This window comes from Lycium ferocissimum, chromosome 10, assembly GCF_029784015.1.
Source record: "Lycium ferocissimum isolate CSIRO_LF1 chromosome 10, AGI_CSIRO_Lferr_CH_V1, whole genome shotgun sequence".
NCBI classification, from domain to species: Eukaryota; Viridiplantae; Streptophyta; class Magnoliopsida; order Solanales; family Solanaceae; genus Lycium; species Lycium ferocissimum.
Genome location: NC_081351.1, coordinates 5,812,372 through 5,823,502, shown reverse-complemented (window position 1 = coordinate 5,823,502; position 11,131 = coordinate 5,812,372).

The following is an 11,131-nucleotide window of genomic DNA, read 5'->3' as shown; positions in this document are numbered from 1 at the left end:
ATTTAAGACCCATGGGTAAATTTTTTGGGGATTCTGTAGACCACTTATTTGCCCCCAATTTTTGGTATTGGTCCAGGGTTATTTGTATTCTTGAGAGGCTCGTAGAAGGGTATAAAAGACATTTCATAACCCTACTGGTTCATATCATTGTATGATATTTTTGTAGCCTTGTTGGCTAGTGATAATGGACATACTTGTTGAAGATTATATAGAGATGTGTCGTTATATTGTGATATATGTCCTTACATATTATGATATCCAGGAACTATCATTATGGTCTACCCGTGTAAATGTTTATGAGATGTATGTTTCGAGGTGCTAGGTGTATTAGCTTTGGGTGCCCATCATGGCCCTCTGCTTGGGTCGTGACATACGTAATCATTATAGACTTGTGTTTTGACATCACATGAGTCTCAATCTGTGTATAATCAGTTATTTGCTTAGGTTCCATAATCAGAAACAGTTTTCATGCTATCACCATAAAGGGCCTTGTAAATTATTTAATGTTGAACACCTCGTATCTATATTTTGGCCCTAGGCCACAGCTTATGCATACGTATCCTTCGGGCCCGAGGCCAAGCAGTTTTTGTGCACATTATTTGGGCCCCAGGGCCATAGCTATATTTACACCACAGTGATTCTTCATTTAGAACAGGGAGTATTCCGTACTCTTGCTTTCCGTTTAGTTCGCTCGCTCGGGGACTTATATTTCTTCTTTCAGTTGTTTTATCTATCAGTACAATTCAAATGTGCTGATGTCCCTTTTATTGCTTGGGCAATATACATGTTAACGATCTAGCTAGCTAAGACCCACTCGTATCAGCTATTGGTGAGCCCAGTTCCTCCGGGGTGTAATCTTGCTTCAGTCTTCCCAGTATTTAGATAGTTATCTTTAGAGGCTTTATAGATATAGTCTAGTTAGTCAGATATTAGCAGACTTTTATGTTTTAGCCTTGTTGGCTATTTATTCAGATATTTAGACTCAAAGCAGTATTTCTGCATTTATATATAAATATATATATTTTCAACCATACTTTTAATAGATCAGCATGTGTTAGTTTAATCCTTATTATTGCTTGTCCTAATATCACATGTTGATTTAGCCAGCCTATGGGTTCGCTTGGTCACATACAGTTAGGCACCGAATGCCATGTTACACTTAGGCCATGGTTCGGGGCATGACAGGATAGGATGCAGTTCCCAAATTATTTAAGACTCAAAAGTGGAATGACAATGATTGCAAATAATATTTTAAGTGTGTCAAAAGAGGTTACGGACTAGTACCATATTGCATGATCATGATAATGAGTATATGAAGTATGTTAGAAGTGATTTAACATTTAAGTGAATTGAGAGCAAGAAATTAACTATTGGGTAATTAGTTAATTGTTGAGTTTTAGTGGGTACCAAGGAATTAATTAGTGGGTAGTGACTAAGTTGTATGTTAACAATAATGCACCACGTGGGTCCATATCAATTGACAATTAGTGACTAAGCAAAATGGTGGCATTTTTTTAGGTTGAATTGATTTCTATGCAAGGTAATAACAAAAGGTGGACCCCAAGGTCCATGAATACTTAAGCTCTCTTGTATAAAATATATCATCTATATAGCTGCTAGCATATGTAATGTTAGGGAGATATTCTATTCAAGAAGTCAAAGGGATGGCAGTAGATTGCTTTACCTTTGGTTGTCAAAAACGTGAATAAAAGTGAGGATTTAAGGAAAGAAGAAAATTGGATTTTGAGGTATTACGTTATAAGTTGTGAGCTGAGTCATTTGGTACATTTATTTTCACGATTTTGGAGCAGAACCTTCGCAACATAGACCCTCTTCTCCTCCTTTGGGGATTTAAGGTAAAAAAAAAATCTTTTTCTAGATTAATTCTTCATTAACTTGGGGGGGTTCACCTTGAGCTTTTCTTGATTTTAGAAATGAAGTCTCCTTTGGCGTGACAAGGTAAAGGAGCTGATTTCGCCATCTATTGAGGGTATTTGGGATGTTCTTGACTTGAAGAAGGTCTGGAGGAATTAAAGTGAGTTGGAGGGACTGGTTTTATAGTAGCTATTGAAAAGGCAATATCTGAGGTATGTTAAGGCTATCCCCTTTATTCTTTTTGGCATGAATCATATGAGAAAGAATAAACCAATGAACGAGCGTTATCCATAATGATTCCATTATTAGAAAGCTAGAAAGGCCTATGTTTCCTTGGACTCCTGATAATGATATTGTTTTATGCTTATGATTCTTGAATTGACCTCATGATCATAGATCCAGTAAAAGCAAGAGATGTTGGTGATGTTAGATCCATAGTGATATTCGGAGGTTACCGACTCTACGTCACTCCGAAAGGCTCAGATGTCATCTTTATGAGTCCTTCATGCATTTATATATATGTACAGCTATTTTCTCACACCGCGTCGCACTATAGTCGGCCGGACAGGCACGTAGATATACACACCACTGCAGTGGGCAGATTATGATGATACCCCGAACGTAGGATAATATCGTATATGGATCGGGTTGCACGCTCCGCAAAGACCGACATTTCCGCAAGACCTACGGATCCGTACATTCTCAAAGACTAACAATTATGATATATGTATAAGAATTTTGAAAGAAAGCATGCATATCATACGCCCTCAGAGGCACTTTCAATTATATAGAGTTATACAGACATTTTCAGATATTCAGTCATACAAATGCATTCAGATATATAGATTGACTCTCATCTCATAGACTCCTTTCATGGTTCTTGCGCATATGCTATTTTCACGCCTTACATACTGGGTACATTATTTGTATTGACTCCCCTATTGCCTAGGGGACTGTGTTTCATGCCCGCAGGTCTGGAGATATAGGTTGGTGATCCATCTATTAGGATGTCAGCTTAGCGGATGAATTTGATGCACTCCGTTTGTTCCGAGGCGGTGGAGTCGCATGGTCTTATGTATATATAGATATGTACGCACATATGTAATGGGTATGGCGGGGCCCCTATCCCGACCACTTTTTGTGTTATGTTTTCCAAGAGAGGCTTGTAGACAAGCTAGGCATGGGGCCGTATGATGTCCGTGATTTCGGAGATTTCAATGGGCATTGCATCATATGATTGCCTTACTCACCATAAACATGTCTAGTATTTTTAGAGACGAGTCTTCCGAACAATTGATACATGTCGTTTACACAATAGACAACCGTCCCGTCTTGTTTCTACGGACCAACATACCCATTTTCCGCATTGGTATAAGGCTAGTCCTTTCTTTCTAAGGCATGACTCTATGGGTACGAATTTTCCTATATATTTCCATGACTTTCCTACACACCGAAAATTATGAGTCTATGATTATAAAAAGCTTTCATAAGATAAAGAAAAGAGATACGATGCGAGTATGATAATGATAACCATGAGTTGATCCTAAAAGTTCTAAAGGTCATGATATGCTAATTCCATAAATTTTTTGCTATGAATATGATAATGATAACCATGAGTTGATCCTAAAAGTTCTAAAGTTCATGATATGCTAATTCCACAAAGTTCTTGCTATGAATACGATATGATGTTTCTACAACCTAATGACCCTATTTACGATCCCTTGAGGTTCCTCGTTGTGTTACACTCACCTTAAAATGTTAGTTCCTTCAAGGTGAGATATGATGAATATGATCACTCCATAATGTAATCGGGAGTTCTCGACCTTGTGTCACCCCGATATTGTTATAGATTGTCTATGAGCTCTAATGCATGTCCTATGACCAATGTTCCAAAAAATTACGAGTCTATGTTCATAGAGGGTTTCATATGAGATAAAGGTAAGAGATATGCCATAGATACAATAATGGTAATGAAGAGCCTAAGTTTAGAGACTATACAGCCTATCATACGATATTTTTTATAAAGTTCATGCTACGAATATGATATGATTTTCATAGATTGTCTTTAAATTCAAATGCATGCTCTATGAAAAGTTATGATAAGCTTATGAGATGTATGTGATGATAAAAGATTTTCGTAGTGATGGCAATGATGATGATGAGATATCTTGAGCCTTGTTATGGTTGGGGACGGAAGACATGTATGTCGAATCGCAATGTTTAATGTGAGAGCACTACGTACTATGCCGTATATCTACGTGCACCCTTAAGTAAAGGTAACGTAAGCATGACAAACATCTCAAAAAGGTATTTCATCCTTTATTTTATGCTGCCCTTCACGTTTACTTATGTTACTACTCATCTTTACATACTCAGTACATATTTCGCATCGACGTCCTTTTCTTTGGACGATGTGTTCATGCCCACAGTGCAGACGGGGAGGTAACCGCATTCTAGAGTTACTCAAGAACCTTGCGAGCACTCCATTACTTTGGAGGTGCTATGTTGAATTGTTATTTTGTGTGTATATTTGGGCACGACGGGGTCCTATCCCGTCTTTATGTTAGTACTCCAGTAGAGTCTCGTAGATACGTATGTGTGGATAGTATGGTCTCATGATGTCCTTATTGTATGTATATTATTTTGATAGGCGAAGGGCTTATGTATATAAAGGTAATTATGTTTCGAAGTGAAAAATGGTTTTTCCTATGAATTGAGTATAAGATTAATGAATGAACGCTTAATGAGTACGATGGTTAATGGTATGAGCGGTGCTCGGTGGTTAGCCCCGGGTACCCGTCATGGCCCATAGTCGGGTCGTGACAAAAGTGGTATCAGAGCAGTTCTGTCCTAGGAAGTATCTACGAACCGTGTCTAGTAGAGTCTTGTTTATGGTGTGTTGCGCGCTACATTTATAAACAAGAGGCTACAGGGCATTTAGGATGGTTACTCTTCTTTCATCTCTAAGATCGTGCGATAGAGATAAGCCATAGAAAATGAGATTCCTTATACTAACCCTTGATGGCAGCCGAAGAACGGTATTGACAGAAGAAAGTTATTGATGACATTGAAAGTTAAGGACGTAAGCCCCTTCGTTGAGGCTACGTTATCAGAATATGTATTTATATGATAATTGATTAGTTGTCATAGAGGTAAGTCGGTGTAAGTACAATAGAGGAATTGACTAAAGGTATCTCTTGATGATAAGTTCAGTTATAAGTTTGTGAACTAAACAAATTCAATGAATCAGAACATAAGCGACGGTACGAAAGATGTGTGTCCAGTAAGGTAAGATTATTGAGGTATGATTGAAATGTAAAGTGAAGGATGAAAGGAAAGTAAATAGGAAGCGATAACGGCGCATCGCTAAAGGATCAGGTACATCTCGAAGTGTGATATATGAGGTAAGTTTCGACATCTTTGTGCTTTTACTTGAAAGTGGGAGCCCTGTGTGGTTGAGATATGTCATACATATATATTGGCCCTGTGAGGCATTATTGGTATTTGCTGCATGTCGATTTTGGGATAGTAAGAAATATATAGAAACTCATTTTCGAAATTTTCCCTAGAATCTAAAGGAGCTAAGATATAAGCTTGTAATATGTCCTAACGGGAAAAGATGTTGTGCAAAAAGTAATGGCAGACGAGATTAAGTTAGGAGTATCGTTAACAACTACAAGAGAGAAAGTTAAATACTATTGAATTGATAGTAATGGTAATTATAAGATCGATATTGATACGGTAAAGAGAAATACTAGGAGTAAATTAAGGAGATCGGTAGTGCTAAAACACGGTATAGAGAGAATGGTAACTCCAATAGAGCGCGATACCGGAGTATTGATTGGATGGATAAGCACGAGTAAGATACGATAAGTCTATTAGCAAAATAATGCAACAAGATGATCGAGGCAGGGTATGAAATATGAAGGGGTATAACGAATGTGAATCCATTGGTAAAAAAACTTATATGGTAAGTGTAATAGGGATGATTAATGAGAGTAACAGGTTGAGTATGCTTACTTCGCAAGGTTATTCTATTTTACGAGCAGGCATCTGAGACTGTACTAGAAATCATTCGCAAAGACCTTGAACCACGTGACATTGAGAGCAAATAACTCAAGGGATATTGTAAAAGATAACGATGCTATACTATAATAGGGGCAAAGGCACTAACGGTAGAGTCGTTGTTAATGATATTGCGATTTATAAGCGACAATTAAGAAAGGGACCTAAGGTTTTCTATAGTAGAACATAAGATATGATAATCAAGGGAAAAATAAAGGAAGGAAGATAGCATGATGAGATAAGTTACTACAGATAAACAAAAGAGTTTTGGTATGTATGACACCGAGCCTTGTCGTGGCCGGGTATGCGAAAACCACCGAACCTTCAAGGTCGGGTATGCTATGGATATGAATATGGACACGAATATGTATACGGATATGGATACATGTATATGTATAGATGTGTATGTACACTAATTACTCAAGGACGATTATTTAACTTGCAAGTATTTATACGTCGCCAATGAAACCAAGTGGGTACTTAAAAAGAGGAGTAAGAGGTAAACAAGAATAGTGTGGTCATGATACTCTGGGTCAGTTGAAAGAAAATATATGGTGAATTGAGTTGAAATGTTGAGTCGGGATTATCGTTAAGGATAAATAGGACAATTACTTGGGATATGATATAAGTACATGTTATATGCCTCCTACGGTAGCCCTGGGGCGTGACAACTTACGAATGTAATAAGATCACTGAATGAAGGGGGGCTTTTACCAAAAGAATATTACGCCTTGGAATTTTTCATTTTTGTACCATTACGGTTATAGCAAATTTCGACAGTTACCAAAGAGTTATGAAATTCTCAAAAATTATGAGGCCTTTGAGGAAGTTGACGACGGACACCACCTCGGATTGAGTTTATCTAGACTCTACAGATGTGGGTAAATACTATTATCATGGTCATAGGGAAGAAAGGAAAGCGAAAGGGATTTGTAAACCATATGGAACTTAATACCATTATTGAGCAAGAAAAAAAAGACTGATGAGTCCGAGTATCAACGAGGATTATATCAGGAAAGTGACTCACTTATATCTCTTGAAAGGATATTTCTGAGGAATCGGGGAAGTATTGCACCCGAGAGTCATTACTAAGAAGAAAAACTCATTTTCAACTATTCAAAGGGAATGATATAGATAGGGTGTGTTATAGGATTAAAATGATGGCTCCCAAAGGAGGTTCAAGATGAAACGTTGTTGCCCCAGGTAGGCAATGCAATGTGTTGTGGTGTTGTAGCCCTGAGTGGCAGCGTTATTTTGGATTGTTGTGACAGGATGGTAGTGCCATATTATAGGAAAAACTTTGGCAAAATTTTCGTAGAATCCCCGATAGCTTAACATTCGAGGACGAATGTTTTTAAAGGGGGGAAGAATGTTATGCCTCAAAAAAAATTTAGTTGACGCACAGTGGATAGAATAACGAGGGGAAAGAAGTATACGATGTTTCAATAAGTAAGAAATAGCATTGGATGATCCTAATTGAGATTTTGAAGGCATTCGAGGTAATAGAAGAAAGTTTGCCAAGAAAGGCAAGGCATACGTTATGTATCGGAAAGGATTTATGAGTAATGAATTAATGATGACTTAATGATATTTTGGAGAAGAGCTATAATGTCCCTTAGATTGTTAATGAGGTGTTAAACAAGTGTTAAGAAGGTTCCATAAGGATTGGAGATCAAACGAGTCGACGAGAACGAAATCGGAATAGCTGGGCATTATACGGCCCAACATATTGGCCGTATAAATTATACTGCCGTATGTTAGGCCGTATATTTAGCCTAGATTGAAGCATTCACTGGATCAAATCTACGACCAGGACATACGGTCAAGATAATTTATACGGACCGTATGTTGGTCCGTAAACAAGACGGACAGATTGTGTATTATTATAAGGGATCAAGTTCATTTCATTTCATATCCCCTTCACTCCCCTTCTCTCTAGAACTCTCTAGAACATTTCTCCACACTTCACCTACAAGAATCCAAGAGAGAGTAAGGATCAACTTCATCAAACCAAAGAAATCAAGTGTAAGAAACTCATTAGAGTCCATCCAAGTCAAGAAATTCCATTGGAAAGGAACTAGGGTTTTGGCTCAAGTGAAGTTTTTCCACTCAAGGCTCGTTCCCACACTATCTAAGGAAATTTTTATAATCATTCCATGTTGTTTAAGATATTGAGAGGTTGAAAGACTTAGATTATGAAAGGACATAGAAAATGGGTCATAAAGATGAGAATAATGAGATTTTGAGTAGTAGCTTGGGATGAGTCATGATTCTTGATATATTGTGATTATGATTATTCTATAAATGATATTAAGGATATGGGATAAGCATTATATGTGAGAAAACATACTAGTATACTACGACCATGATTATGGATGAATTGAAGTGAAATTGTGGAATGTGGGTAATGTAGATGAATGAAGATTGTTGGTTATAATGTTGTGAATGTTATTACAGACATTCGGGAATTGATATATGATATGAGGCAAGTTGTATAAACTAAGGAAATGCTGCCCAATTTTCTCTAGCTTTAGTAAGCACGTTCATGTGATTGATTAGCTAATGTTAATGCGAACTCCCTTGAAGATAACAACGTGAGCGTTGAAGGAGAACAAGCAAGCGATAGAATAGCTAAATGAAAAGGTATGTAGGGGTAGTACTTTCTTTCTAAGGCATGACTCCATGGCATGAATTCTCCTATATTTTCAGGACTTTCCTACACACCGAAAATTATGGGTCTATGATTATAAGGAGCTTTCATAAGATAAAGAAAAGAGATACGATGTGAGTATGATAATGATAACCATGAGTTGATCCTAATAGTTCTAAAGTTCATGATATGCTAATTCTATAAAGTTCTTGCTATGAATACGATATGATGTTTCTACAACCTAATGACCCTATTTACGATCCCTTGAGGTTGCTCGTTATGTTACACTCACCTTAAAATGTTAGTTCCTTCAAGGTGAGATATGATGAATATGATCACTCCATAATGTAATCGGGGGTTCTCGACCTTATGTTACCCCGATATTGTTATAGATTTTCTATGAGCTCTAATGCATGTCCTATGACCAATGTTCCAAAAAATTACGAGTCTATGTTCATAGGGCGTTTCATATGAGATAAAGGTAAGAGATATACCATAGATACGATAATGGTAATGAAGAGCCAAGTTTAGAGACTATAAAGCCTATCATACGATATTTTATGAAGTTCATGCTACGAATATGATATGATTTTCATAGATTGTCTTTAAATTCAAATGCATGCTCTATGAAAAGTTATAATAAGCTTATGAGATGTATGTGATGATAAAAGATTTCCGTAGTGATGGCAATGATGATGATGAGATATACCGAGCCTTGTTATGGCCGAGTACGGAAGACATGTATGGGATACTATCGAGCCATTACGTGGCCGAATACGGATAATGTTTAATATGTATGAGCAGATACGGTACTATGATATGTGTATGTATGTGCATTCCGCGACCCTTAAGAAAAGGTAAAGTAAGCTTGACAAACATCTCATAAAGGTATTTGATCTTTTATTTTATGCTGCCCTTCATGTTTACTTATGTTACTACTCATGCTTTACATACTCAGTACATATTTCGTACTGACGTCCTTTTCTTTGGACGCTGTGTTCATGCCGATAGGTAGACAGAGAGGTAACCTAGATTCCTAGGAGTTACTCAGCAGGCTTACAGGAGCACTCTATTACTTCAGAGGTGCTATGTTGAATTGTTATTTTGTGTATATATTTAGGCACGACGAGGTCCTGTCCCGTCTTTATGTTAGTACTCCAGTCGAGGCTTGTAGATACGTATGTGTGGGTAGTATGGTCTCACGATGTCCTTATTGTATGTATATTATTTTGATAGAAGAAGGGCTTATGTATATAAAGGCAATTATGTTTCGAAGTGAAAAATGGTTTTTCCTATGAATTGAGTATAAGATTAATGAATGAACGCTTAATGAGTACGATGGTTAATGGTATGAGCGGTGCTCGGTGGTTAGCCCCGGGTACCCGTCATGGCCCCTAGTCGGGTCGTGACATTATCATTCAGTTGGGAATATTACAGGTAAGTTATGTAATATGAGTATTAATTGCTGTAGTAAATCCAGATTCACTTATAAGGTGTTAAAGGACAACAAGATAAGGGGAAAATATGATTTACGTGTACGTAAACCTCCGCGAAGGAGTTGATTGATGAAATGTTTAGAAGGAAAAAGATGGAACTCTAGAAAGAGTGTTCAGATGCAACTTATGATACGAGCTTTATTACTTAACGTCCTTTTATAGTAATCAGCCCTGTGTGGTTGAGTTGTATATCATATCTGTTTCTATATGTGGCCGTCTAATGCATGAGATGTGTTTTCTGGGCTGTGTGAAGGTTTGGGATTGTTATATTTATAGAGGGAACTCTGCCGAAATTTCTCGGGAATCTAAGAGAAATTGTGGAAACCTTTAAGTAGGATCATGACGAGAAGAAAGAAAAGGCATAGTAGTGAGTGATTAGGGATAAAGTTAGTAGTCAATTGCGGGATAAATGTAGCAAGTATGTATTAAGCTGGAAGGAACGATGTTTAGGATAGGATAGGATAAGAAACATGCGAAGGGAAAACGATGTGCTTGGGGCAGAAAGAAGCTTTATGTGCCCAGGAAAATTAAAGGGATAAACATTCCGGAAGGAGTTCACAAGTCAGAAGAATTTGACTAGCCCTCTTATGTTTTTGGAAGATTGAGTTATGAAATGAACTTGATATATATGTATAGGCCTATGCATGTAATACCGATTGAGATTATTAAGTTAGATTTCACCTGATGATTATAGGGGGGGGGGACATTAAGTCACTATGAGCCAGCCCTATTGACCTTAGCGATACCTCGAGGCGATAGATTGAAAGGGATATGTTTACTAAAGCTCCTTCCTGTAAATTGGTTGATCTTATGATCAGCTGTATTCGTGTTATAGTTCAAAGTTATTTATCCCGGAACTTACCCGAATGGTTACACGATAGGAGTTTGTTATTGCGTATATGAAGGAAAGTGGAGAGACGCAAAAAAAGAGATTTAGACTATGATAATGAAAAACGAGATAAGGTTGATCAACGAAACAAAAGAACGATAAGTGACGAATGTCCGAAGAGGCGTGATGCTGTGTGATAAGAAAAAGAAAAACATG